The 27,799-nt window shown below is 43.5% G+C and overlaps 1 protein-coding gene across 3 annotated transcripts in view; it reads left to right on the forward strand.

Annotated features, from left to right (window-relative positions):
* Positions 1–12,333: 12,333 nt before the first annotated feature.
* IRF2 (interferon regulatory factor 2) overlaps positions 12,334–27,799 on the forward strand; it is a 40,620-nt gene continuing 25,154 nt past the window's right edge. For 2 of the 3 annotated variants that reach the window (XM_032685865.1, XM_032685866.1), the window contains exon 1: positions 12,334–12,580. The gene's annotated coding sequence lies outside the window, so the exon portion shown is untranslated. Of the gene's footprint in view, positions 12,581–12,952; positions 12,974–27,799 lie in introns of those variants that run through there. The other variant, XM_032685863.1, reaches the window with a different exon arrangement.

The following is a 27,799-nucleotide window of genomic DNA, read 5'->3' on the forward strand; positions in this document are numbered from 1 at the left end:
CAGGCTGCTTCCACTTTTGGAAAGGCGCTGAGGTCTCCTCATACTGCTTCCCTGCCAGGTCACAGTGCAGGCAGACAGACAGACAGAGAGATTATTCAGGACAGACTGACCTGGAAGTTTCATGTTTCTCTCTGTCCTGCCTCTGAGTACAACCTGGTTTTCAGTTTGACAGGAGACTTGTGCTGGAGCAGAGAGTGGATCAGCAGCACGAGGGATGGAATGGGGGGGTGTGTCTGTGGATGAAGAAATTCCTGAGGAGAGGTGAGTCAGGACAAGAGGAGGAGCTAAGTATGGAGCACCCCTCATTCACTGCTGAAAGTTGGAGTATTTGGGAGAAAAACTGGTCATCTGTGTAAATGATAGATGGGAGAATTTTACTGAAAGAAGCAGCAAAAGAAGTGTTGTGAAGGGTTAAAAGGACTGCTCCAAGGGGTGCTACAAAGCACATTACTTTCTCCCCCTTACTTCAAAACAAAATAGTAGTTACCAGCCTTGTCCTAGTGACTGAAATATATAGAGCAATTGAAGGATATCTTGTTATTGGCGTGTGAGTGCATGCACAGTGTGACAGTAGCAACATCCACATAGGGTAAATGCTACAAATCCATTTAAATAAATACAATATTCCCATGGATACTGTCTTCCCAAATTCTGGCTGGAGCTGTGTGCCTACAGCTGGATTTCAGCATCCCCTGGTGTGAATTTTTAGAGCTCGGTGTTACCAGGTTGTAACACTGGGAAGCAGAATAGAACATAAAGCATTCCATAACCTAAGGGGATAATACCTTCAGTATTTTTCCTACCCAAGGTCTGAGCAGAGTGAGAAAGTGAATGATTTTTACTGACATAAGACATAGCAATAGAGCTAGTGAAAAAAAAATACAATGCTTCTATGAACAGAGGAACTTCAGTTATTGAATTTCCTGTGGCTTTATGCTTCCTGTTTATGTTCCTTTCATGCCACATGTACGAAGGGGCGAGCTCTCCTCGGGGTTTTTTGGGTACCTGTGGCTGTGGCAAATGACTGCTGTGCACATTTCTTCACTGGGGAGAAGGTGACAGTGGCAGCTGCAATGGGTGATTTGTTCTTGCACTGATCATCACAGGGGTCTCTAGCACCCCAGAGATTAACACAGTGTTGAAACCTATGTGCAGCTGAGCAGAGCAAAAGCAGTGAAAAGAAATCACAACCTTCTAGGATTCCTTAATTTTAGTGCCAGAGGTAATTTAAAAAGAAAACCAAATCTGCATTTCACAGGACTGATAGTAACCCCACTGAATCTGCTGCTATCTAGCATTTAGGTTACAAGTACGAAGCACTGGGGAGATTCGTTGGGAGCCAGTTGACTCATTGGCCTTACTCTGGGTTTAAGCTATAAGCTGTGTCCCTTGTAGTCACACCTGCAGCTGAATAGCAGGGGAATAAAACCATGGTGGTATCACGCATTAGGTGGGAAACGAGATTCCAACATGGACATACATGCAGGTGTGGCACTGAGTAACAAGACATTTCTGTGCAAGAGCCCTGCAAAAGACTGGAGCAAAATGCCACAAACCTCTGGAACCCAAAGATAAGAGCTGAAAAAGTGTATAAATACAGAGCAAGCTTCCTCTGCCTCAGGGTTCTTGTTTCACCTGTGTCCCGATCTCTCCATAACTGCAAGAGATAAGATATTTGCATTGGAGTTCACTATTTGCTTCCTTTCTAAAACAGAGGATAGTTTGTTTTTGCCATCTTGTAAAATGTTGCAAAACACTCCAAACACTGATTGCAGGCCTAAGTCAACAGCATTGCAGGTGCCACCCTTTTCCAGGCTGCTTTAGCTACAGGTCTCAGAGGCATATATGGGAGACAGCACAACCATGGCCAAACTCTGCAACTCAACTTGCCGAGGTCTCATGGGGATTTGGTTGGGAAATGACAAAACTGAAACTCAGATCTAATGAGATAAAGTGAGATCCTGAGGCAGGGGCACGGGGGGAAACATCAAAGAGACTTAAGAGTCCAGAATTTTCAACGTTGTTTTAAGGCACAGACCCTGCCAGCCTCAACAGCATGGTGTTGAGCAGTGAGGAGAGGTCTTACTGCCACCTCTTGCTGCCATGCAGTGTATCAGGGCTTACTGTATTCCAGAAGTTTAACTTCCAGCAGGCATTAGCTGGCCGTGACCTGTCAAAATCAAGACAGCCATGCTGGGTCATGTGGGCTGCTGGCTGTGCATCCATTGATTCCAGCTATTCATAAACACGAAGTAACAGAAATGGCAGGTGGACAGAAGGAGTCCTGTGATGATGGACACTCAACAAGCCCTCCAAGCCCCATGGGTTTTGTCTTTTAGGTACTTCCTTCAAGTCAGCAAATTAAACAACAGCTTAATGTGTAAGCAACAGCTCTGGTATAGAGTGGAAGATGAGAATATTAAGAGCAACCTCTCATCACCAAGCTTATAGAGAGAGGTCATGTCTTTCACCAGAACCACTAATAAAGTGAGAAAAGGGGGTATTTTGAGCAACTTGTCTTTTTTTGCTTTTGTCATATCCTCAGCTCATCAGGACTACTGCAACTATTGCATCAAAAGAAGCGTGTCCAGCAGGTCGGGGGAGGTGATTCTGCCCCTCTACTCTGCTCTGGTGAGACCCCACCTGAAGTACTGCATCCATCTCTGGGGTCCCCAGCACAGGAAGGATATCAACCGGATGGAGCAAGTCTAGAGGACGACCACCACGATTATTAGAGGAATGGAAAGGCTGAGAGAGTTGGGATTGAGGTAACCTGATTGAGGCCTTTCAGTACCTTGAAGGGAGCCTATGAGAAAGATGGAGAGAAACTTTTTACAAGGGCATGTAGTGACTGGACAAGAAGGAATGCCTTCAAACTGAAAGAGAGTAGGTTTAGATTAGATTTAAGGAAGAAATTCTTTACTGTGAGGGTAGTGAAGCACCAGGTTGCCCAGAGAAGCTGTGGATACCCCATCTCTGAAAGTGTTGAGGCCAGCTTGTATGGGACCCTGAGCAACCTGTTTAGTGAAAGGTGTTCCTGTCCACAGCAGCAGGGGGAGTTGGAACTAGATAATTTTTAAAGTCCCTTCCAACCCAAGCCATTCAACTGATTCTATGAACCCAGAGCCTGCGACTTAAGGAGAAAATATGATTTTGGTTGATATTATAATTTAGCTGTGCTGTCAGGTCAAGGGACAGAAGAACAATGGTGAAGTGAAAGTACTTGAAACGAGTAATCAGAGGGGATGACAAGCCATGTAATGAAGCTCTTCTCAGAGCTATCTGCCATGTCTGTTCCCTTTTGCACATAAAACCATTTAATGCAGTGGCATTTGGCTCTGGCCAAGGAGAAGAAGCCGTTTGATTGGATAGGCTGTGACTTCTTGATTGGCAAAGTGAAATGTTGGTGCTGAGAGGGGCAGGTGCTACAAATCACACTGCTTTGAGCAACTGGTCATGGACCAGCACTAGCAGAGAAGCAAGTACTTGCAGATGAGTTGAAATGTTCCTCTTAAGGAACAAGATTCACCTCCCCCCAGGTTGGGAAGAGAGGGGAGATACTGTGATAAAAATCTTAAATATACAGTACAGTCAGAAAAAAAGCGGGGAGGCCTGTGCAACCACCACCAGCAGATCTGGTAACAGCTTTTGTATAAATGTTCTCTGCAACTATTCCACAAACTATTTACAACGGGTTTATGTGCAGTAAGTGTTGGCTTGCCAAGCAGTGAAACATTATCCTTTCTTTGAAGCTGACTGGGAACTATTAACACCTGCTTATCAGACTCTTACATATAGCCCAAGGTATAATTTTACAAAGCTTTCCCACACAGAGAACTCTTGACTCTTCAGCCAGATCCACTTCACAAGTGAAACGGCAGTGCGGGAGGAAAAGAAATGCAGCGAAATGATACATAATTGCTTTTTCTTCACCTCTATTTGTACAGGGAGCAGGTGAGTCAGCATTCCCATAGAGCTACTTCACTGTGAAAGGAGGAGCTCTGCCTCAGCCTGGCAGCTGTTTGTCCTTGCCTCTGCTTTTGGTATCTGCTTACTAAAACTTTCCTGCAGGGTTGGTTACTGCTTATAAGCACCATAACATGCATACTTGTGGACTACTCCTTTCATTAGAAGGAGGATTTGCCACCCCACATGAAATTATTAAAAGCAAGGTGCAAATAGTAACAACAAGTATCTCAATTTTTTCAAAACAGTCCCACTATTGTAATGTAGTACTGAAGTCCAGTTGAGTTCATGGGTCCAAGTATCATGCCATGACTTACAGAACTAAGGAAGCAAGCCTTCTCCTAGCTTTAGATTGCCTAAATAGTTGCTTCTGATTGTTGTTGATTTATTTAAGATATTGACAACACGAGTACAAATAAACTGTGCTACTAGAGAACCACTGTACAGAGAAATATTATTTCTTGTAGTGCTGTACAAGAGCAGGGTTCCTGAGAAAGCAAGACACATTTGTACCAGGCACTGTAACACTGAGTAAGAAGAGACAGCTGTTATCTCTGGGAACTTAGCATCGACATGGACATAAAAGACAAAGTCTGAGAGAAATAGGAGTAATGAGGAAACCTCACAGCAGGCAGGTAAGACTAGGAAGGTAACTTAAATTTCCTGAGTCTGAGTTGGCACTGACTCCACTAGTATACCTTCAGAGACAGTCCCTCTGAAGACCAGGATTGATTGATCTCCTGGTTATTTTTCAGCTTGGGCATTTTAGCTCCACCTATTTAAAACTCTCCTGAACAGCAATGGACTTTTATCTGTCTGCCTCTGTCTGATCTGCACTTGGGAAGTCAGCAGGTAGAGTGCATCACAGGCCTTGCTTCTGCATTACATGTCACTAGTTAAAGAAGCCATTCAAAATAAAGCTCCTACTCATGTTCGCTATTAATAGCCAACAGCTTTCCTCCTCCCTCCCCTCCCAAGACCTCTTTCTTTCAAAGCGATAAAGCAACCCTGTCCAGGGTTTTGAGAGTTTTGAGATGCCTTGCACTCACATACCAACTCAGCATCTTTCCAGATGCATTACAGCAGTTCCTTGGGGAACTCAAGGCAGTTTCCTCAAAAAATTGCCACATAACACCCCAGTAATCCTAACAAGAGCGCAGTACAACAGCAGATTCTGGGAATAGATGACTTAAAATTGATGTCAGCTTTTACTATGCCATGAAAGGTTTTCCTGTTCAGCCCCTGACAGTGATTATCCACTTGGCTCTGAAAGAGCCTCTCCCCAGTTACATGGGCTTAGCAAACCTGAGACCAGGGCAACGACCAGAGTGGCAGAAATGACTTGTCAAAAGAGAAATGCAGCAAGATGGGCTGCAGAAGAGATGAGTCATGGGGGAGCTGCACTCCAGAAACAGCTCAGCAGGGCCAGCTGCTGCCTTTCAGAAAACAAACTTGCTGGACTCGACAGGCTAGTACTGGAGCCTTCTCCTGTAGCAGAGGAGCTCAGCTTCAGCTAGTCCAGTGCATTCAGAAGATGCTATATCTGCTCTTGCTTTGAGTGGATGGTCAGCTGGATGTGCAGAGGCTATGATAAAGCTCTCTGGAGATCAGTGTTGCCACATACAATGAAGGCAGTCAGCAGATAGGACTCATTCAAAAATTACTTTTGTATTAATAATTAAACACTGATTAGGAAAGATGAAAGAGCCAAAGCTTTAAAGAGGGCACTGACTTGGAAACGGATTTGCAACTTGTAGTCACCATCTTAACACTGGGGAGAAGAGCCTTAAATTGAATGCTTATAATCACCTCCCCCCTTTTTTTTTTTTTTTCTTTTTGGGGTCACATTGGGCTGTGTTGCTGTACGAGCTGGGAAATGCACCAAAGAGGAAAGGCTCAAGCTATATTTAAACAGCCCCCCAAACATGTAGCATTAGAGGCTGCTGCAGGGTCAGACAAGCTGGTGGGCACACAGAGCACTGCCTGTTTTGTCAGCAGGAGACCTCCTGAGGAGGACCTCCCCTTATTAGCACATCCCTCTGCCTCCACCACCCTTGAGGGATTGGTAAAGTGTCCATATCCCATCACTTCCCTGCCAATTCCTATTGCCCAGCACAGGAGTGCACTGGCTTGGACCATGAGATCTGGGGATGGGAGGTGGGGTGCTGGTTCATGCATGTGGGCACATCTGTCGGGGATGCCCAGGGCAATCTGGGGAAAGTCGCATGAGTGGGTTGGCTCCTCTATCCTCTTTAGTTTTGGAGGAGAGGAAAACACCCTAGCGTGGAGTGGGACCTTCCTCCCCACAAAGCCATGGGCCTTGGTGGGATTTAAGGAAGGCTGTCATCTGCTTTAGACAGTGATTGATGGGGGAATGTGCCTGGTGAGCATTTCTGCAATAAGTATCCCTAGAAAGTTTTCTTTACATGTGAAAATGCACTACAAACAGGAAGGTGAAAAGAGAAAAGTCTCTTTTCCTCAATAAAGAGAACTGACTTGACTTTAACAATAAACAAGTTTTGAATTAATAAATCATGTGTTTACACATGATAAGAAGCAAAGCTCTTAATATCTCATTATTATCCTGAAGAAGAAGTATTTGTTCTGCTTTGTCAAGCCAATAGGTGACATATCACTTTTCTTTATATTCTACCTCAGTTTCATTGGGAAAATTGCCATAAAAGCTTCCATTTCAGCAGAACACTCTATTAAAGCAGGGCTGAGCAGGATCACTTTCAGGTATGATCTGCTGAAGCAGCCTGGCTCCCATCCAAGTTTTCTCTACCAAACTCCAGTCCTGAAATGTCAAGATGCGGTACACAATTTTAAAGGACTTCTTTCCTCCCTAAATTCTGCTGTGAGGGCCAAGAGACATGAGTAGCCAAAACTGTCTCACAAGGCTGGTGTTAAGCAAATTCCTTGTACCCTTTCTTCTCTCCTACTAAAGAAAACAAATGGTGTACAGCAGCTGAGCTGGTAGAGGTATGGGCTGAAGTACCGGAGCCAAATAAAAGCAATGACAGATAATGTGGATAGGTGTTATAGCTCTCAGTAGTGTTCTTCTCTGTTGTATATATGTTTTTGGCTCAGGAGACAAGCTCTTCCCACCTATCCATCCTCTTAGAGGATCTGGCTGTCGCCAGACCAATACGACTGGGAAGGTATAAAAATTCCTTAGTAGAAGAGATGTTTGTCACGGGTTATTATTTTATCTCTTGTCTCTTTCTGACCGACTTCACTAAGGGCTGGGTAAAGCAGTACCTTAATGAGGACATGGCTTTCCTGAAAGTGTATGAGGCTTTGAGTTGCGATGGAAAAGTTTAATTTTGCAGTCTAGAGAAGCTGCTGTTCAGAGATCTGGTCTAAGTAAATAGATTTTTCCATCCTGGAACAGTTTTATGTAATTACTACTTTAATTACTACCAGTGAAAACAAAGCAACCCTCCTACCACCTCATTTCTTAGCAGTCAGAAGAACAGCACAGCTGGAATATGAGAGCTGAGTAGTATTCACTAATTTAGACACCCAGTTAAGCCTCTCAAGGGTAGATGTCCCTGCTGGCGTAGCCCAACCAAAGACAAACGAATTATCCCATGGGTGGATTTGCTCTGAAAGGCGTTGAGGAAATTCCCTCTTTGTGCTGCCTGAATAGCATTGGGGTGGTGCTGCGGGCACAGAGCGCTGCCACTGTTGATGAGGCCCTGCTGCAGCTGGCCAGGAGGCCCACAGCCCATGCTTCTGAGCCCTGAGATGACATGGCTGAGCCCCACCAGGAAGAGTCAGGGGTCCACATCCCATAGGAGCAGCCTGAGTAAGCTGCACACTACCCCGCAGCCATTAGAGTAGGAGAAAAAAAAGGGAGAAAGACCATAAAAAAGTCTGAGTTAAGAAACCTGGGCAAAATGAAGGCAAAGGGGGAAAGGCAAGAGGCTGTCCCTATACACAGTCCTGCATGCATATGGAACTTCAGATGCATGAAAGCTCTCCCTGAACTCAAGAGGAATTGCTCATGTCCTTGTATTTAAGGGCCTATTTGCTCAGTTTGGACTTAAGTGAGTTAATTTTTTTCCCCCAGAGGTTCGGTGAGGAAGAAGAGACCCAGCTGTATCTCCAGGGCTCCACCTGAAACAGTTTGCAGATGCTTCCTGATGTCCGCTGCTCTGCCCATTCCCCTTCCCTTGGTAAGGCTGGGGCACAAAAGCAGCCAAAAAGCAACAAGCTTTAGTTTCTACGAATTTTAACATGAGCATAAATACTTCTAGAACACTGCAGAAACACCAAAGCCCAGACAATCCTTTTATTTACAACAGTATAAACACAGAGTAAATAAAAAAAAAAATAAAATTTATTTCAGAGAAGAAACTATTACAAGTTGTTAAAGGGTTAGCCAACACTCTTCCATGATACTTAGTATAATGGAATAATAGTAATGATTACTTGTATTACAGTAATATATAACTACTTCAAATTCTTAACTATATTCAGAAATCTCATGGGGCTTTTTGTTTTTTTTTTTTTAATTAGAAAGGTGTCATTACTATCTAGTGTCTAAAATGTCAGTGCAGGAGATTACAACAGCATCAGAATGTTTTTGACAGGACAAATTAAAATTGGAAATAAATATAACTGTGCATTATGTTTAAAAATGGGTATAGGCACTCAGGATGATGTGGGTAATACTATTAAAGTAAGAATTATAGGACTCTTGCAACTCATTTATTTTCTTGGTACTGGCTTGAAAAGCAAATTAACTTTCCCACTTTAACGTACTAGAAAAATAAACAGGTCAGCTGTGAGTAGGTAAGCTTGGGGCCCAGCTCCATTAGAAAATTCAGCTGCTCCAATTGCACGTGTGAATAGTCCCAATGCCTGTGACAGAGGTTTTAAGAACCAAAATGATGGTATAGTAAGCTCCACATAAAGACAGGGCAAAACCACAACAACAGCAAAAAGAGAAAATGTCCTAAATGTTATTAACCTTTTCAAAAATATTATTAAACTTTAAGATGGATGGCTTATTAATTTACCTTCTGGAACTGAAGGAATTTCCAGTTTCAAGGTTTTTTTTTCTCACAGAAAGGAAAGCCTGGCCAGAATAATGATAGAATAGAATAGAATAGAAGGGAAAGCAGGATGCTAATGCAAACAACTGATTCCAGTAGCTAAGTCCCTAAGGATGGTGGTTAAAAGAGTGAGTTGCAAATTTTGGCAGTTCTGCAGAGAAAAAGCTGTGGATATATGATGCTTCTGGGTCAATTTTTCTGATTTTAAAGCTGCCAGGTCTTACTGAAACAGTCAAGTCACAAGAGGTAAAAGTCTCTTTTTGGAGGGAATGGGTCACTGCTTGCTGAAAGTTAAGTTTAGAAAACAAAAGCTGCCCATTTCTCCATTACCATTCAACATTGAAAAAGGAATCACAATAGGAGATTAAACTTCTTGTATACCCTCTGAACTTATGATGCTAGAAGATGTGGAAGGAGATGCCTTTGTTAACACACAGAATGCAGCCCATCAAGACCCTTGAACATGCTCCACTGAGATCAGGTGAAGGTTAGGAGGAAATGGCAAGAATAAGTGGCAAATTCTGCTTAGTGATTTGGCTAGTGTTTCTCAGGGAAGCAAACTTTGTTTTCTTCAACCAAAACCAGTTAATGTCATTCATGAAAGTGCTGCTTTATGAATAAGCAGTCCTCTGAGTGTCATATTAATTTATTTAATTGATGGTAAGCATTTTTTTCCACACAATATCTACTGATACATAAACTACAGTCTTTTTCACAGCTGGCTCATTCTGTGAACAAATTAGAAGGACATACTAGAAACAACAGTCACCGAGCATTGCAAGAGCCAGCCCCAGATGCTCTTCTCTTTGCTTGGAGGGAGGTGTTGGATCAGCACTGGACACCTGCCCCGCCATGAGTCATTTGCAGGCATTTCCAGTCAGGCCTTTTTCAAGGCTACCAAGGAGCTTCTAGCCCCTAGAAATTTGTGGCTTTAGGAGCTACTTTAGGCAGAGTCAGTGTCTTTACATTTAATAGATCCCATAGGGTTTTTTCTTTCTGTGAATGTGTACATGTGCTTTTTCCCGATCCCTCGTGAACTACTGACACCTCAAAGCAGGATGTCCCACTGTTTAATTACCTGCTGCATGAAGAAGCAAACCTTCCTCAGTTTGCTTTAAATATGCCACCTGCTAATTTCCTTTGATGCTCTCTAGTCCTTATATTTGAAAAGAAAGTAAATAATCCACCCCTACTCCTCTCTACTCAGGATTGCGTATTCTCTCTGGTCTGACTGTTTTCTGTTGTTTATCACTTCTCCATCCTAAATAATCCTGGTCACATGAATCCTTGAATCACTCTAACATCAGGGTCACTCCATATTTTTTGTTGCTCTTCTCTGAATCTTTGCTGTTTCTGTTACATGTGGGCCAGAGTCATCATTGGGAGGCATATTGCAGCCCTTCCAGTTCTGTTCTTTGTGTTCCATCCTGGCATGTCCCACCGGCTTTGTGACAGTTTTCAAGTGTTGAACCAATTCTTCCATGAGTTTTTATGACCGCAAGATCGTACTTCTGAGTGGCAACAAGTTGGTTAGAAATTTCTCATTTTCAATCACTTTACTGCTGTCTAATTAACCTTGGCATAGTAACTGCCTCCATCCTGATCAGAGGGCATCAACACGCTACTGTTTTCCTAATTAGACCTTAAGTCTATAACAATTTGTCTTTAGTTGCTGGAGTTTGCTGATTTTGCTCCTTTTATAGGCATGAAGTACGTAGCACCCTTCCCTATAGCCACAGCCTAGTCTGACCCTCCTATACACACTGTGTCCTGTCACTACCATGTCCTGCTGATTATCTCCTTTCCCTGCACCTCTCTTCAGTCAGCATGCCAATCTGAAGCCAGGTGTCCCGTGTCCCTCTTTCTCATTCCACTGTGGCTTCATGGAAATCAGTCCCTCTGGTCTCTTCTCTTCTGGAAGTATCTGGGAGTATCTGCCATATGAATATGACATTTCCTTGCTTCTCCTGCGCAGCTGCTCTGGGAAACTGTGTCCCTCACATCAGTGTGGACCTCTCCTGTGCTGGGGAGGTTTCTAGAGAAGTTTTGAAGGAGATGGTTGATTTTACTGTCCGGCCTAGCACGTTACATATTGCTTCCAAAACCTCTTTCTTGCCCTTTTCTACTTGCCTGGTGCACACATGGACCACAGCTGCTTTCTAGGCCCCAGTGATTTTTGGGGGGTGGTAGATTCCTGGCATGCATGGGTCTGTTTCAACCTAAATTATTTTGTGGTTATGTTCTCCTCAGCGTAAGGAGAGCCTTTGCAAAACAGGAAGACTGGTCACCCACAATGTGGACTCCCTGCCTCGTCATTAGCTCAGTGGTCCTCTGCATGGCCAGGGCTGCCACCACAGAGGGTCCTCACAACTCACAGAACCCGGTCAACACCTCCCGCTCCATTTGCTGTCCAGCTGGAGAGTACACAGCTCCTTAACCACCTCGTTGTGCCACCCCCTGCAAACCCTTTGTGTCCCAGCATTCCTCCTACCACTGATGGCCGTGTATCATGTGGCTGCACATGTAGCTATGCCACTGGCTTACCCAAATGTATGTATGTACATGCATATAGCATATGTAGAGACGTGTATATGAGAAACATGCATACCCCTCTGTGTCTCCATATACGACCTCTTGTAATGACTACATTCCATTTCTCCTCCAGTCCCCGGGGTGCTCAGGGCCTTTCCTTTAGCATTTATGGCTAGGGCTAGGAATGGCACATTGCAACATCTCCTCAGTCAATTTTATATACTGTAGTTTGAATCGGGATTATCAAAATTCTGCGGAACACTCTTAGTCTCTACACACACTCCACGACCAACAGCATTTTACAAAATATGTCAGAATCCAAGAGCTCTCTCTTGAAGTAACCCAGCCGCTCGAGACTCGCTGGGTTCAAAGGACCTGAGCTGAAACCGTCCTCGTGGAACTGACCAAAGGCAAAGACAGCACGCGTGTGTACCAGTCCGAGACCACGGCTCCCGCCGCAGCAGAGAGGGCAGAAAGGCAGGGTGCGATTCAGCCGGTGCTGGTGGAGCTGCGCGGCAGGGATTGCTTCCCGGTCTCCGGGAAAGCCTGCTTTGAGCGGGGGGCTTGCGCGTCTGGGAACAGTGCCCCTCGATCGTGGCTGCCCGGGGGCGGTGGCGGAGCGCCGTGGCGGCCCATGCCGTGCCGCTCCGTGCCGTGCCGCTCCGTGCCGTGCCGCCCTGTGCCGTGCCGCTCCGTGCCGCTCTGTGCCGTGCCGTGCCCGGCGCGGCCGTGACGGGCGCAGCGCTTCCGCGCCCGCCGCCGCAGCCCTGCCCCCGCCGCCTGCGCGGCCGGCCCGGCCCGGCGGAGAGGCGGGGGGATTTCCAAGCGCCGGCGGCCTCGCCGCTTCCTCTCCTTGTTTTGCTTTCGATCTGGCCCTCTCTCCGCCCGGGCGGAGGCACTGAACTTTTAGTTTTGCTCCCGCGATTATTCAGCGCCTGTTTTCATTTCCATTTCGCGTCCCCTGGCAACGGCGGTAACCTTGAGGAATTATATAAGGGCCACGAAAACGGGCCGTCAAGGTAATTTTGAATTGTTTTCTAGTTTTCCTATTTCTTTTTTTTTCTTTTATTTATTTTCTATTTTATTTTTCCGCATTGCCGCCGTTTCCGTATGTAGGGGGGCTCCCGGGCAGATGCGCATCGGTTTTAAAAACAAAAGGTCGGGCTGCAGCGACCGGGGCCGAGCCTAATTCCGCCGCTGCGTTTGGGAAGGGGCTGGAGGGGGAAAAGGAGACGCGGCCGCGTCGGGGATGGAGCGGGTGGGGGGTACCCGCCGCATCCCGGGTGGGGAGGGAGCTGGGGCGCGGAGACAAAGGCGGGGGCGTTGGATCGGAAGGTCCGGGGCGCGGCACCGGCCGGGCCGGGCCGGGGTCCCTGCACTTGTTGCAGGGCAGGAGGCGACCGGTGGCTCCGGTGAGGAGAGGGGGGCGCGGGCGGGCGGGTGGAGGGGCTGCGGGCGGGGGTCGTTGCGCTGCGAGGGGGGGGGGGGGGCGCTGCCCCCCCCAGTGCCGGGGGAAGGGCGGGAAGGGGGCGGGCCTCGCGGCCCCCCCGCCCCGCCCCGCGGAGGGCCCGTTACACAAGCGGCGGGGCGGGGCCGCCCCCCCACGGGCGGGGGGTTGCCCTGGGCCCGAGGGGTTGCGGCCCTCGGGGCCGGGGGATCCCGGGATCCCACCCTGCGGGGGGATAGCGGCGGCAGTGCGGCGGGAGGAGATGAGCAGGGCTGGGGGCGGTCGAGCCGCGGCGGAAGGAGGAAGTGGCGCGGCCGCTCTGTTCCCTACAGGAACAGCCGCCGCTGCGGGTACGGGCAGCGCGTTTGCAGGGAGCCATCCTGCCCCGCGCCAGCCAGCGCATGGCCAAGGCCTGGACGTCTGCCCCCAGAGGGAGTCTATGAACCGGGGTTTTGTTTGTGCGCAGCGCCGAAGGTCAGATTCCAAGCGTTTTGCTATGTCTGGGGTCAAAGTTGCAAGTACTCGAAGAGTTGGATCCCGCGGCCCAGGTTCCCAGAGATACTTAGGTCTTTAATTCCCGGTTGATTAGCGTGAGCACCTAAGCAGCAAAGTCGGTGACTGTCTTACTTATTTAGGCATAGAGCTCAGATTAAAAAAATTTCAGAATGCAGAACTTCCTTTCCAGTTAGTGTACGGTTATAATTTATAGCCCAGCTTACCGTGCTAAAGCCTTGCAGACAGCAGTCTCTTGAAGGCGTGAGTAGTTGTAAACTACTCAGTTTCTGGAGATGAAATACAACATGTTCATAGTTATTTTATTTAAGTCTTAATGGGTTTGCATACAGTGACTTTTGCAGAATGCTTGTGTTAATACCATAAAAAGAGAGTTGAGTGGAGCAGCAGCATTTAAATTCACCTTAATACAGAATCAGTGACATAAAAGTAGCAGAATCTGTGAGGCCGGTGGTGGTTTCAGTCTGAATTGCAGTCTTTCCATACCACCAGCCCCTGCAGAGACATAAGTATTCTTCTCTGGCCCCTCTCAGTAACATCCCACCGGGGAATTACTTCACCTACCCCTTGTGTGCTGCAGTTTCTGTTTGCTGGTGAAGGGTGGTGAAAGATGTGAGTGTGGACTCCTTTGGCACAGTATCATTTTGTCATGGTCATGTGCCATACTGCAGTTCTTCAGCAAGCTACAGACATGGCAAGGTGTGAGTCTGCTGAGCCCCGTGTTATCTCTCTGAGGCTCAGGGTCCCAGCGGGTCGGCAGACATATGTGGGGCGATCAGCCATTAAATTTGGCACTTATCTTTGCACTGCCGCCTGGTTACTTGCTGACTACAGAGGGGTCGGGTTTCAGAAGATGTCAGGTCAGTCTCTAGAGAAGAGCTGTTCATCACAGGCCATGTTACGTGGAAAGGGGTAACCAAGAGGTATGAGAAATAACATGCAGGCTGTTAGGAGCGGGGGTTAAAGGCCCCATTCTCCATTGCGCGAAGGCCTTTGGTATATGGGACCAAGTGGAGACAGAGACAGAATCTTAACAAAGAGTTGAGAAAATGACGGGGAAAAAAAAGGGAGCTAAGATTCAAGAAGAAATGGAAATATTTTTGCAACAGAAAGATTTTACGTTAGACGAATGGGCTTTATGTAAATAAATTTGCAGCCAGGCTACGTATGCCTTAAATTAAAACACTTATGTGTACTCTGTGTATATTAATATGTGTTTAAAAATCAAACATTAGGGAACAGCTGATGGGTGAAGAATGTAAAGTTTGCCACGACACATTCTCTTTTGAAGAGGAACATCATTCCCATGGTATTAAAATGTATACATGATACAACACTTGGAGTATCAGGAACATCATGAATGTTCAGGTATTGCAGAGACAGACGTAAAGAGGATAGACTAACTTGCACGTGCATGAAGTGGGATATTTTTGTTAAAGACGAAATAACTGTTTGGGGAAATAACATAGGGTCTCATGAACTGATGATCTAGGTCTGTAAAAAGATAGAGATTAGGGCTATGTGACTGTCTGCCCAACCAAGATTTTGGCAACAACTGTCATCTATTAAGGGAACATAGAGAAGCTACAAGAATAGGAAATACAATTGTTAATGGGAGGTCTCAGTTGCCCCCACATAGGTTATGTCATGTTCCAATGTGCAAGTTGCTCAGGTGCAAAACAAGCATACTTGCTAGGTGTACCCTGTACAGATAGTCTGTGGCTAGCAACTCTGGACAAGGTACTGTCCAGCAAGAATAAAGTTCAGAATTTTACATTCAAAGTCCCAGCCAGCTCTGGAGTGACAGTGATCGCAATGTTCTTAAATTCAGTGTTGCTTCTGGAGAAGTAAAGCCAAGAGTTGTGGCAGTGTTTAATTTTCCAAAGTAAATCTTCATAAAGCGAAGAAAGAAATTAATCAAATGGTAAGAGGCAGCCAAAAGTGTAAAATAGTTGCAGCTGGCATGTAATTCTTTGAAGACACTAATAGTAAAGGCTCAGAGCAATTGCATGGCATTATGATCAGAAATACCAAAAAAGCTGATCATGCTGACAAGCAAAGGAGCTCAGTAAAAGTAAAAAGATGTCTTTCAAATGTTGAAGGTTTATCTTCAGATGGGAAAGGTGGAAAAGAGCATAAGATCTGTGTTAAACACGGTAAGGTAGGCCAAAAAGAATCATGGAACAAGCTGCTGAAGACATGAAAACAATTAGAAAATGCTCTTTGAAGTGCATCAAAACCAGGAAACCTGCTGATAAGTGATATATGTGTAGAAGGAGTACCCAAGGAAGATAAAGTCATAGCAGAAGACTGAAACAAATTCTTTGAGCCTTGCTTCAGCGAGGAGGAGTTTTAAGGCGATTCCCTTGCAGGAGACTTTTTCTTTTTTTAAGGAATGAGCATGTTGGAGAATTTTTCCTGAAGGGAAGTGTCTGTAAGAGAGGGTATCACATAAACCATTGAGAAGGATAAAGTAGAAGGCAGGAGGTGATACTTGTTGAAGAGTTTTGGAGAAACTTAAAATAGGAAGTTGCTAGTACATTGCCTGTTGTGTGTAACTCGTTGCGTAGGCCTGCTTTAGTGCTTCAGGAATAGAAGGTGACAAATGAGCTGTCAGTTTTTCAGTGTTTCTGGGGAGACTGACAACTCAAGGATGGGCATTTTTGTTTGCTTTTCTGTTCGCCAGGGTTTAGTGAATGGTACTAGTGAACATGGGTATAAATGTGATACATTGACAAAGACTAGGCGACTAGGCTGGACTTCTGTTGCCAAGGAGTTATGCATCATGACTCTTCTAGCATTCTCTAAAGGAATTGCTGAGCTGTTGTCTGGTTGATACAGTCCTTATTAAAGCAGGGCCAGTTTCAGGATGGGATCAGTTTGCTCCGAGGTGTACAGTCATGATCATTTTGTTCAGTGAAAGGAAGTTACTAGTTGTACCCCTCCTCCCAAGTCTGCCCAGGGTCTATGCTGTATAAGGGTTGGAAGAGGGGATAGGTGGTAGTGATTTAACAAGTTTGCTGGTTGTATTAATTCACTCAGAGCATGAAAATCCCAAAGGCTGAACAACAAAGCCTGCAGAAGAATCTTATATTGCAAGTCCAGATGTACCTTTGCAAATGAAGTTCAATACAGGCCAATGTAAGTGTAACGCGCATGGAAAGGAATGCAGTCTTAACTTTCTGTTCACAAGGATGAAATCTGAACTGATTTTTTACTCAATAATCCAATGAAAAAATTAGCTCTGTGCCAAGATGTGGCTAAGAAAGGAGAGGGCATGTTAGAAATTATTAGGAAGGAGTAAAAATAGAAATAGAAAACACCATTGTGCCATTACAAGTCCGTGGTGCTCCCCTTTCCTGATTCAGGATTTAGTGAAAGTTGCTAAGCTGCAGAGAAGAGTGTCAAAGATGATCAAGCATATGAAGGTGCTTTTGTGAAAGAGTAAGTAGCTTGGAAAAGAAGTGACTAAAGAAGTTATGGGGATATTCTTTAAAATCATTAGTGTTCTGAAGATAGTGAGTAGGTAAGATAAATGAGACCCAAATAAAATGTTGAGACGTAGCTTCAAAACAACAGATGATTATACAATATATAAATTGTGGGGCTCATGGCCACTGAGTGTATGTCAGGAGTTTACTGGTGTTCATGAGTGATTAGGCAGTCTGTGGGAGAGAAACTTGCTGTGCAGCTTAGAAGTCAGAACAGTTCAGTATCAGATTTTGGGCACTGATTGCCCACAAAGAATTACTGCAGGTGCTGATCAAGAATTATTGCTGAAAACTGCTAATAGAAACTTCCACTGAGAAGCATAAGCTATGGTCCATTTGCAGATAACACAGAGAAGCAGGACCACCTATTGCCATTTGTTATGTGAATCTTGTGGTATAAGATCTTATGAAATTTCCAAGGGAAAAATACATTTATGATGATCCTGTTTAATCTATGCTTGTTAGCCCTGCACTTGTTAACCTGACAGCAGTAACAGTAAAGTAAAGTACATCCTGTGTACATTTAACATTGCATTGGAGTGGTACCCCTGCAAAATTCTTCTGATATTCTCATATTGGAACCTCAATTTGTATTTTGTGCATCTTGTACTGAAAGTCATGGTCCATTTGTTGGTAAAGACATAAAACTAATCACGTGTTACTTATCTCTGTGACTCGTTTGCAAAGATTACTCTTTTGAAACTCGGTTCTTCAAAAGCCTGTAATGATTGTGATATTGAGGGCATAAACCATAAGGCAGTGTTTACAGAAGTTTTATTATAGTTTATACTGCTACAAACTGATTAGTGCAAAAGATTTTCTGGTTTGTCCTTTGAGATCTCAAGTGCAAAAGCAAAACACAAATAAGCAAGCTGAAGAGATTCTGGCTACAACAAACGAGAGGATTTGTTAAGTTGCATATTCCTTATATATGATTAATATTATGGAAAAAATCATTCTGTGCAATTAAATAATTTCCCCTTGGGTTGTTTGGTTTGGGTTTTTTTTCCCCCAGAAGTTTGTTGGAATTGTATGAACGTTCTTCCACGTATTGACTGTGTTTGAACTCTTGTGTTAAGATTAAAATAGATTACCATAGCCATTAAGAAAAACTGAAATTAGTAATTGGCAGTTAGTGGAAGGGAAACCCTGTTAACAGTTTAGAGCTTAATGTTGGCCTATATGTATATAAATATATATATATGCAGACATACATATTGACATATATATAAAAATATAAAATGAAGATGTTTTGTATCTAGCATAAATAATATACTGTACAGCACACATTTTTTATTGATAAACTGTAAAAAAGTTTTAAAACTTGCTCTTCTAATTCGTGCTAGATATGTTATCAATTTCTTGGAAGCTGATGAAAAATTACTGTTTTTTTAAATGACCTAGAGAGAAAAGAAAGAAATGGGAACCAGTACAGTAATATTTACTTTCTTAATGTGTAATATACTGCAAACCCAGCTTCGTGTATATTGGAAATCTTCTGACCCTTTTGTTTGCTTGGGGGCAGATTGCAGTAAATGTACAGTAGTCTTTAGGACGAGGCAAACATTTTATCTTGTTGCAGCTTGGACACAGGTATCCAGTAGCAAATCCGTCTGCATTGTGGCATGTTTTTTCACCCCCAGTACAGAACTAAATTTTAACTCTTAAGTTATTTTAACATTCAGTTGTTGCTGTATAGGTTGCTAGCTTTCAAGATAAACTTGGAAGTAATAATTTCCATATTCCTGGCTATTAAAGAGTACAGCAGGTTGTGGTTTGATAGTTTTTCAGCTAACCTTTACAGGCTTGGTTTGTAGCTCCCAGCATATCTCTGGTGTTAGGAATGGAGTTAAGGTGTGGCAAAAGCAAAAGTATTTAAATTTATCCTTTGTTTTGCACTGCACATGGCAGTGGATGTTGTCTAACCATTTCCCTTCTGCTTTAAAATTATTTTACTTTTTAGAGACTTAGATACTTAACGTTGATACAGCACAAAAGAAGGAAGAGTCGCTTACGCGTTTGGTTTTAAAAAGTCTGAAGTGTGGTTAAGTTCTGCTTTTTGACATGAATGGAGGGATATGTGTGACTTGAAGGGCCTGATGAGTGCACAGAAGACAAAGCCTGTACTGTAATATTCCTCCTGTACTGTAATATTCCTGTTGATATTGAACATAGCTTGACAGCATTCCAGGCAAGCCTCTTACAGATAATGCCTTAGTTGTTTAATAAATTAAGGTAGCAGTAAGTTTAGGTCTTTATGTGCATTTCATGGAGATATGTGTATATAACACACATTTGGTGCATGATGTGGGCTTTTGTGTATTTGGTGCACTGACTGCTCTTTTAAGGTCTTTTGTTGAATTATGTAAATGGATATGCAACTGAGATATGAATCAAGTGGAAAATACTGAAGTAATAAATTTTTTGGACTAGGCATATAAATTTGTAAAATCAAAACTAAACACCTCCACCCCCAAACACTTTCCAAAATTGTGACAGCACATTAAAAAGTTTACCTAAATAAAAATAATTCCACAACAGGAAAACAGGCAGGATAGGAGACTAATGTTTTTAAATTACTGAAGGCTTGCCTGCAGCATCTGAAATCCCAAGTGTTACAAGAAAAAGATGAAAGCAAAACTTGAGGATAAATTGAAACCAAATATAAACAAAAGTGAAACTGACTCCATTGGTTTTCATTTCCCAGTTGGCAAAATGAAAGAATAAACACAGAGCAAAGAAGCATGAGAGCTGAACTTGAAAAATTAGTTCATTTTTACTATTTATTTCGTGCTTTGGTAAATTTGACTGCTGCATGGCAGTAAACTACACAATAGGGAATAGGAGCTGCTGCACTCCTGGTTTTTCCAGGTACCACTTTTTGCAGCCAGAGATCTGGTCAACAGCCCTGCAGTATGGGAAAAGTGGCATCTTCTTCAGTCACGGAAGTACCATTTTGAAATGCTGTGGCAAACACGTACAGAAAGTACAGTGGAGGTGATGACATCCCGTGTGATGAAAGGGAGTCATTCATTCAGCTGGTAGGTGCACTTGAATTTTATTCATGTTGAGGTTCAAGTTGTTATAGGATCAGGTATAAAATATGTGGTGTGCTTTTTTTTTTGCACCCCACCTTTGGGGTCATCCTCTTAGATCTGGGGCAGATCAACAGTAACCAAAAGATCTTATCTGGTATCAGCTTTGCTGATGACATGAAATGACTGCGAATGATTTCACTCCGTTTCCGCAGATGAGTCAACAGCTAGAAGGTCCTTTTCAACCTTGAGAACTACCCGGTTAATCAGTCAAAAGATGGCCAAACGTTGGGTGGCCATGTTGGCTCAAGTGAACGTCCTTCTCATATGTAGAGACGTGTTCCTGGGCCATATCTACAAAAAGTTTGGGTGTTGATGAGAAGCTTGGACAATCACTGCTCTGCTGAAGATATACTGGGGTGAAATAAAAGAGAGTTAAATTCCAGAGGTCTAATTCTCACACATTTGAACACATTGCATTCAAGCATATAAAAACTAAATGCTTTGGATGCCAAAATCATTCTGGAGATTTGAGATTGATGAGGGAAGCCGAAGAAGACTAGCTTTGTTTAATTTAATACTATTTATCCAGCTTAGATGAGAAATGAAGATGAGCTGAGTTGTCTCACTCTAGCTCAGTAGTATTTTAGGAAACTTCCAAGATAGAAATAGCTGCTGCAGATCACAAATGGAGGCTGTCTAATTGGTGTTGGTCTGTGGTCTACACAAAAACTTTAAATTAAAACCACACTTTGTAACCAGTCCTATTACCTATTCTTATCCTGTATGTCTTGTGGCGGAAGAAAGAGTAGCATTTTTAGAAAAAGGAGAATTAGATCATACCATTTCAACAAGCAGAAGTACAAGCACTTAATACTTGCCACTCTTTAAGTGCAAGCCTTTCAAATGTGTGTACAAGAGGAAGGCATTTCTCTCTTAAATTCTCCAGTGTCAAGCAGTATCTCTAATAACTAATTCAATTTATTTTTTGTGCTCAACACATCTGCTTCTTTCATGGTGCTATTTTTGTAACCATAAATACATTCATGTGACAGACATGTTTCCAGCTTGCCGTGTGGATGATTCAGAGAATCCCAGCCCCCAAGTCTGTGCCTGCTCTGATCTGTCTGTAAAGAAAGTGTCTAAGTAATTGAGTGTTTTTTACAAATCCAATATAGTGTATACTTTAATACTTTCTCTTGGAAGTAAAGGAAGCCCTTTCATGAAAGGGCTGGGTTTGCTGCTCTCTGTGAGGTTAGGCAGAGTTAGTTTATGTCTTTTGCTCTCGGATCTGGGTGCTCTGCTCGCGATTAGAAGTTTGGGTAGCAAAGGTGTAGGTGTGGGTTACCTATTAACTTCAGTGGTAGAAACTGCCCTTGCCCAGACAATAAAATGAAAGCTTTAAGCAAATATTAAATCGCACTTTAGCGTAGTGTGCAAATAGTTTTTGCTGTGAGTTGCAGAACAGTATGTTATACAAACAAAGGTAGCTGTGAGAAACAAGCCCAATCAGAGCAAGGTGGATTACATCAGGTGCAGGTCATGGCTGGTGAATGTGAAAACTCTTCCTTGAACACATTTCTCTCAGTGTTTGCTATCTGGAATAATTTTTTCTGCCTCTCTGAGTGTCTCTAAAATGTCATTGTCTTTTTGCTATCTTGCCTGAGCCTCACAAGCTATTAGTGTGGGAACACTGAGATTAAGCCCTTTTGGTTTACAATGGCTGTTTTTCTAATATATAGCACTCTATAACGTGCTTATCTTATAAAGCATTCACCCTGTACTTAGGCAGAGGAATGCTAGGCAGGACACAGAGATGAAGACTGCCCAGTCTTGCAGGTACTTGCGTGCATGATTTTCCACTGCTTTCAGAGGGACCCATGTAGGAAATGTGCTTGTTAAAAGTTTTAGGGATGTCTCCTGTAAACCTAGTCACGGATCTCATAAGAGTGTGGTGGTCCAGCAGAACAGTGCTGTTGAGTTGCATCACTGAAGCAATCCTTGACAATTGTTTGAGCCTTAATAGCCTTGCCGTTTTCACCAGGCTGGAAAATTCTTTATGAATCAGGTGTCAAATGCTGAGTTTTCCTGGCAGCTTTAAAGAACACACAGGGTTTGGCTTCCATGGATTCCAACTGACACAGCTAAGCAGCAACATTAATATGTGTGGGTATTCAGGAGTGGATTCATGTGTGAACTTTTAATTCAGGAATAAAATTGATTATTTGGGAGATAACTGCTCCCCAGTGCAAGGAATTAATTACTCCCTGAAAACCTTGCCAGCAAATTTCTTGTAAAAAAGCCTTTCCCAAACTTGTCTGAATGAAGTACAGCTCTGCTACTGAAAAGTCACCACCTGTCTTCTAGGCAGCTTTTAGGAGAAAAATAGTTAGATATCCCAGATACTGGGGACAAATCGTGGTCAGACATTAGCTGTAACACAAAGTTTAAGAAGGAAACAAATCAGGTATTGGACTGATTATTATAATCAAGTTATGGCTGCTTTTGAGATTCCTGAAGGAGGTGGCAGGGGAAGAGTCTTCTGTAGTCACATGTTGTTATCACTTGCACAGACCTGTTGACATCCCAGTGCCACCAGAATCTGGCATCTCCCGTATTCACTCCCTGGAAGATCTGGGAAACAAACGAAAGAGACCCCCAGAAAACAAAATATTCTTTCAAAGCTTAAACTAAAGCAATCACTTTGTATTGTCACCAGACTTGCAGACACTGAAATGTGTGCAGATGATCATCATGGCAAGGATACTGCAGAGATGATCTTTAGCAATCTGTTAGAGGCCCTGGGCCAAGTTCCCAGCTGAGGTAAGTTGCTGCCATGCCAGAGAAGTGAATGGGCTCAGCCACAGGCATTGTGTTGTTCAAGTGTTATGATAGTGTTCAACATACAAGCCAGTGCAAGGGAAATTTCATTGTCAACATTGAGAGGCTGAAGCGTTGTTTCATTATGGCTAAGTCCAGAAGCAAAAAACCAGCCTTCTGGGTCTATTGTGTTAAAATAAGATGGATTTTCTTCAGTGCACTTCTAGTCTGCAAATCCAAGGACTACCTTTAATGATGCCTGAGATCACTGCAAAATAACAACTCATGTCTTTGCTGCTGAGGGAGAATAAGCTTTGTAAGGAAACCAAAGGAAAGAGTCTGTTTTGATGTGTAATGTCTGAATCCCAGCCAGGGCATGTTAACACCCTTTGGGTGGAACAGAAATGCTATAGGGCTGATGAAACACACTTTATATACAGTATGAGTTCCCATTGTATGTTTTCCTGGGCATGTTTATCATGTAGTCTGTAATGCTGATTTCAATACACATTTGAGGTATTTTCTGCCTTTGTTTTGTTTGGGATTTCGTTTGGTTTTTTCTTCAGGGCAAGTCAGGTTGGTTGTTTTTTGCCCTCTGTCCCTTGAGGATGCAAGGGCTTTTCTTCCTTCTATCTTTGTGTATCTTTCTTGGGTAGAGCAGCATGAGAGGAAGGCATAATGAATGCTTCCCTCCCCTTCCATCTGCCTTGCACTGAGGTGGGCACAACCTGGCCCCTGCTTTGCAGGGCCTTGGAAAGTTGGGTAGCTGTTGAATCTGTGATGCAGCAACCTAGTCTCCCAGGTTTTTCACCACCCCACGGAGTTTTCCTCTTGACAGCCATTTCCCCATCCCTACCTGTTCAACAGGGCATCACTGACAGAATAATGGTAGGGAATGAAAGAGGCAACATTATATGCAATTAAAAGACCAGAGAGGGTAGGTTTTGCATTCTAACTGTCCATCAATCCAGAAAGTTTCTTACAGGTTTTTATGCGTTTTCCTGCTTTGTATCTGTTTTCTAAACCAAGAGCTTCAGGATTTTATTTTGAACCTGTAACCTTTGCCCCTCTGAGAACAACAATGCCCACTTTTTCTCATAACTACTCTTTAATTACGTAGTTTGCTGTTGGTTCCAAAAAAAAGGTATGGATATTTGCATGATTTGGGATTATGAGAAAGAAGGCATGTTAACTCTGCTTCTGCAGCATCAGTGGTAAGATTCTCCTCTGCCTCCTGGCAGATGGAAAATGCACCAGGCAGAGGTCTTGTCTCCCTGCAGGCTGTAGGCAGGGGGATTTCAGGTGTCTGAAGTTGAAGCCACTGAGTAAAGTGGACTTCTGTTGTCCTTGTTTCAGTATCAGTCTCACATTTCTGAAGTATTTTTGAGCAGGTGAGGCAAGCAAGTTTTCTTATGTGGGAGAAGGCTCTATCCCTCTGATGAGTTTGACTTCCTAGCAGGGCTTTGCTCAGAGTACATACGGTTAAACCTTTGAAAGGGGCATTCACAATAGAATAGCTGAGAAAAGTGGCCCTATATGCAAAATCCCATATGAAGGCAGAGTCCAGTCTGTGACCAAAGGGCAGAATTTTGCTCCAAGTACTGTTCTTTAAAAAAAGATCATGTTTCCTTGTATCCTGGAACAGTCTTGGCACAGGCGCAAATGCAGAACCCAGTTCTCTGAATCCTAAAATTAGCGTATGGTCTCATTTCAGCATATCTCTTTGGTCACACAGGATGATTGATGCTTTTCTGAACTGCAGCAGTGTTAGCAAACAAAGGAAATAGTTTAAAAGATTATCAGCAAAGCACAAGATAACTTTAAAAAAAAAATACTGCCAGTTCTGTATTTGCTGAAAAAAGAGAAATAGATACTATGCAATGTTCTGCACGTGTCCTCTAGGGAACAGATGTTTTTTCACAGCTTTGGGGAAGGGCTGTGACGTACTTCACAAATGCACCTCCAAGGTTCTTATCCCACCTTACCTTCTCAGAACCATTAATAAAATTTCCATATACTGACAAATCTTTTAACTGGGTATTTTGTGATGTAGAAAGAAGAATTGCTTTTCAAGACCTTTTTTTTTTTTTTTTTAGTTCATAGAAATATATATTTTTAATAAATATCCCCAGGCATAGAGTAGCTTGTGGTTTTGGGATAACCTTTGTGCTTTTTCAGTTATCCAAATGCTACCAGAATGAAACCAAAGGGAAGAGAACATGTTGTACTGCTCAGATGTAATGCCTGCCATGCCGTTGCTTTCACTTTCTGTCTACAGCTATGGCAATTTTAGTGAAGAGCTCTTCATTCTCAAAGGTTACACTTTCTGTATGGCAGGATTGTTATCTCCATCAGGGAAAAAGCAAGTCAGAATTGCTAGAATGTTTTAGCAGTGAATAGGGAGGACTACAAGCTCTTTATTAAACATTATGGAGTGAAAATATTTATATGTATATACAGATTGCAGCCATCACTTACATATTTTCTACTGTCTCTTTAAAGATGAATAGCTCTTGAAAATAATTAATATTTTTCTGCTATATCTTTAAATATAATTGAGTGCTGTGAGTTTCCTTCTGAAGAGTCTTGCATAAAAAAGTCTTAGGAAAATACATCTTGAAAAGAATGTGTATATAGTTGAATTTCAGCATGGTTTACTGTGCCTTTAAGAATTCTGTGGTGACAGCTACCTACTCAATGCCCTTTGTGTAACTACTCCAAAAAATGTGTTTCCCATCCTTACATCATTAGGACTCTTCTTTCAGCTGTGTCTGTCTTAAGAAACCAGCTTACATACTTCACCCCAGGCTGGTGATGTGATCTCCTGGTAGAAAGCTCATTTTCAAGTGCAGCATGCAGTAGCAGCGTGATTCACTGGCCTCTTCCAGGCTCCATATTCCTAACTGGACTACACCGGCACCAGCTCCAGTAGATCCTATGCCTTCTGCCCTCTGCAGCACTCTTCCTCCATGTCACACCTGCAGGGTTAGGACAGTTTATAGCTTGTTGTGGGGTAGCCTCCACCATATTTTGCCGTTTCTAGTTGGAAAAAATAGGCTGAACTGACCACAGGACTAGCACAAACAGTGCAGTAAATAAAGCTTTGAAAAAGGTCAAAATAATCCCTCCATAAACCGTGGCATCAGCAAATCCATGGGCCATGCTTGTCACGTGGGAATATCCCAGTGGCTTGCCCCTCCAGACATGTGTTGGGGGTTGGTATCTTGCATGCTTGGCGCTTGTTTAGGAGTAATTTTATTGATGTCTGAATGTCCATCGATACATTTAAGCTCCCACCACCGAAAAGGCAAATGCCCCCGACTGCGGCCCCCTCTAAGAATGAGGCAGGTGATAAAAATGGAGTGAGAAAAGGGAAATTCATGGAGCTACCAGTCTTAATACATTTTTAAGAGTCATAGTTAAAAATAGTGGTTCTTGAAGACTGGCTGTCTTAAGAATGGCAAGTGTTCATAAAAGGATTTCCCAGCAGGTAACCTGACTTCCAATGTCTCAATGAGCTCCTCTTTTCAGATAGGGCAGAAAAATAGTTTCTTAGGTCCCATAAGCAGTTGAACGTGTTTCTTGACAATTATTCTTCCCTTCCTCCACAATGGGACAGTGATAAACCAGAAGAAAAAACAAACAGGAATTATTTTCAACATAATGCCAGAAAGTTTGACTCCTGCCTTAATACTCTGGGAATATTAAGCATTTTCCTGTGTTTTCCCCAAAGAGATGCTGGGGTTCAGTACTATCCAGGTTTGAAGCTATGGTCTAAAAGCACAGGAGCTTTATTAGTGGTTTTGGCTTAAGGGGTTCCTCCCTGACCACCCCAGCTGTTCCTTCCCACTCCCACACTGGAGTTTCTTTTTCTGTTTGTTCTGCTGTCACATGTGTCTTTGAGCAGGATGAGAGCCACAGTCCAGGCTCAAACAGATGAAAAAGACCCTACAGAAAGAGGGGTTGCTTGTAAGCTTGCTAGGTTCCTGGTCTTGTTCAGAAAGCTGTCTATGCAAAGAGTAGCATTAGTGTGCAGCAAACTTGGGGTAGGACTGAAGGGTGATGGAGTGATGGAGTGCCAGGTGCTTCTTTGCCATTGGTGAGCTGGTGCTGCTCCTTCCCTCTGCAGCCCCACCTGACTTCTGCTCCTCTCCCTGGCCACCCCCATCCATTGTCTCTCTAAGGTGTTGAGAAAGATGGTGTCAAGTGACCCATGGCAGGTAAGCCATTTTTCTCCCAGTTAACCTGAGTGTGAAGGTTCAGGCAGGCAAAGATAACCAGGTTTCTGAAGAAGTTTGCTTAGGCCAGTGGATGGGTACCCACAGCTCAGGACATCATGATGGTGGTGAAGCTAGTGGGAACTGGATGCCTTGGCAGCTCTGAAAGTATTGTTAGAAGTCAACTTGCCCTCTGGTACAAAAAATACAGACAGCTGCATGTAGCCTCTTCTAGGTGTGAATGTGCAGGGGAAGTGCAGGTTGACCAGGAATGGGAGATAGATGCATAGGTGCTTGTGGTTTTACAGCCTGCTCCACATTGTAAATGTTGATGTTTCGTTCTCCTTAAAAGGATTGACTGTTTCTGCTTTTTTCTTTCAGCTGGGTAAACACTGGAGAGAGGCTGGAGCAAGGAACTTGGCATGCCTGCTGTTTTGTACAGCTTACCTTAGTGTCTGGCTGGCTTTGTAGATTTCTTTTATAATTAGTATATTCTGGTGGGTGGTGAAGCTGGCTTGGTGTTAGGTAATGAAACTTTACATGCCTTTGCTGCCTGTTTTGGAGAATTTCAAAGGTCTTTTCAAACTTGAATGATTCTTAATGTCAGGTAATTGATTCTGTACTCACTGAGGGATGGACTTCCGGTTCTCCCACCTGGAGCCATTGAGTAAGACTTTCAAGTGCATCTATTAACCCTGCTTATTGTAAGGCAGAA

The sequence above is a fragment of the Chiroxiphia lanceolata genome, chromosome 4, assembly GCF_009829145.1.
Source record: "Chiroxiphia lanceolata isolate bChiLan1 chromosome 4, bChiLan1.pri, whole genome shotgun sequence".
NCBI classification, from domain to species: domain Eukaryota; kingdom Metazoa; phylum Chordata; class Aves; order Passeriformes; family Pipridae; genus Chiroxiphia; species Chiroxiphia lanceolata.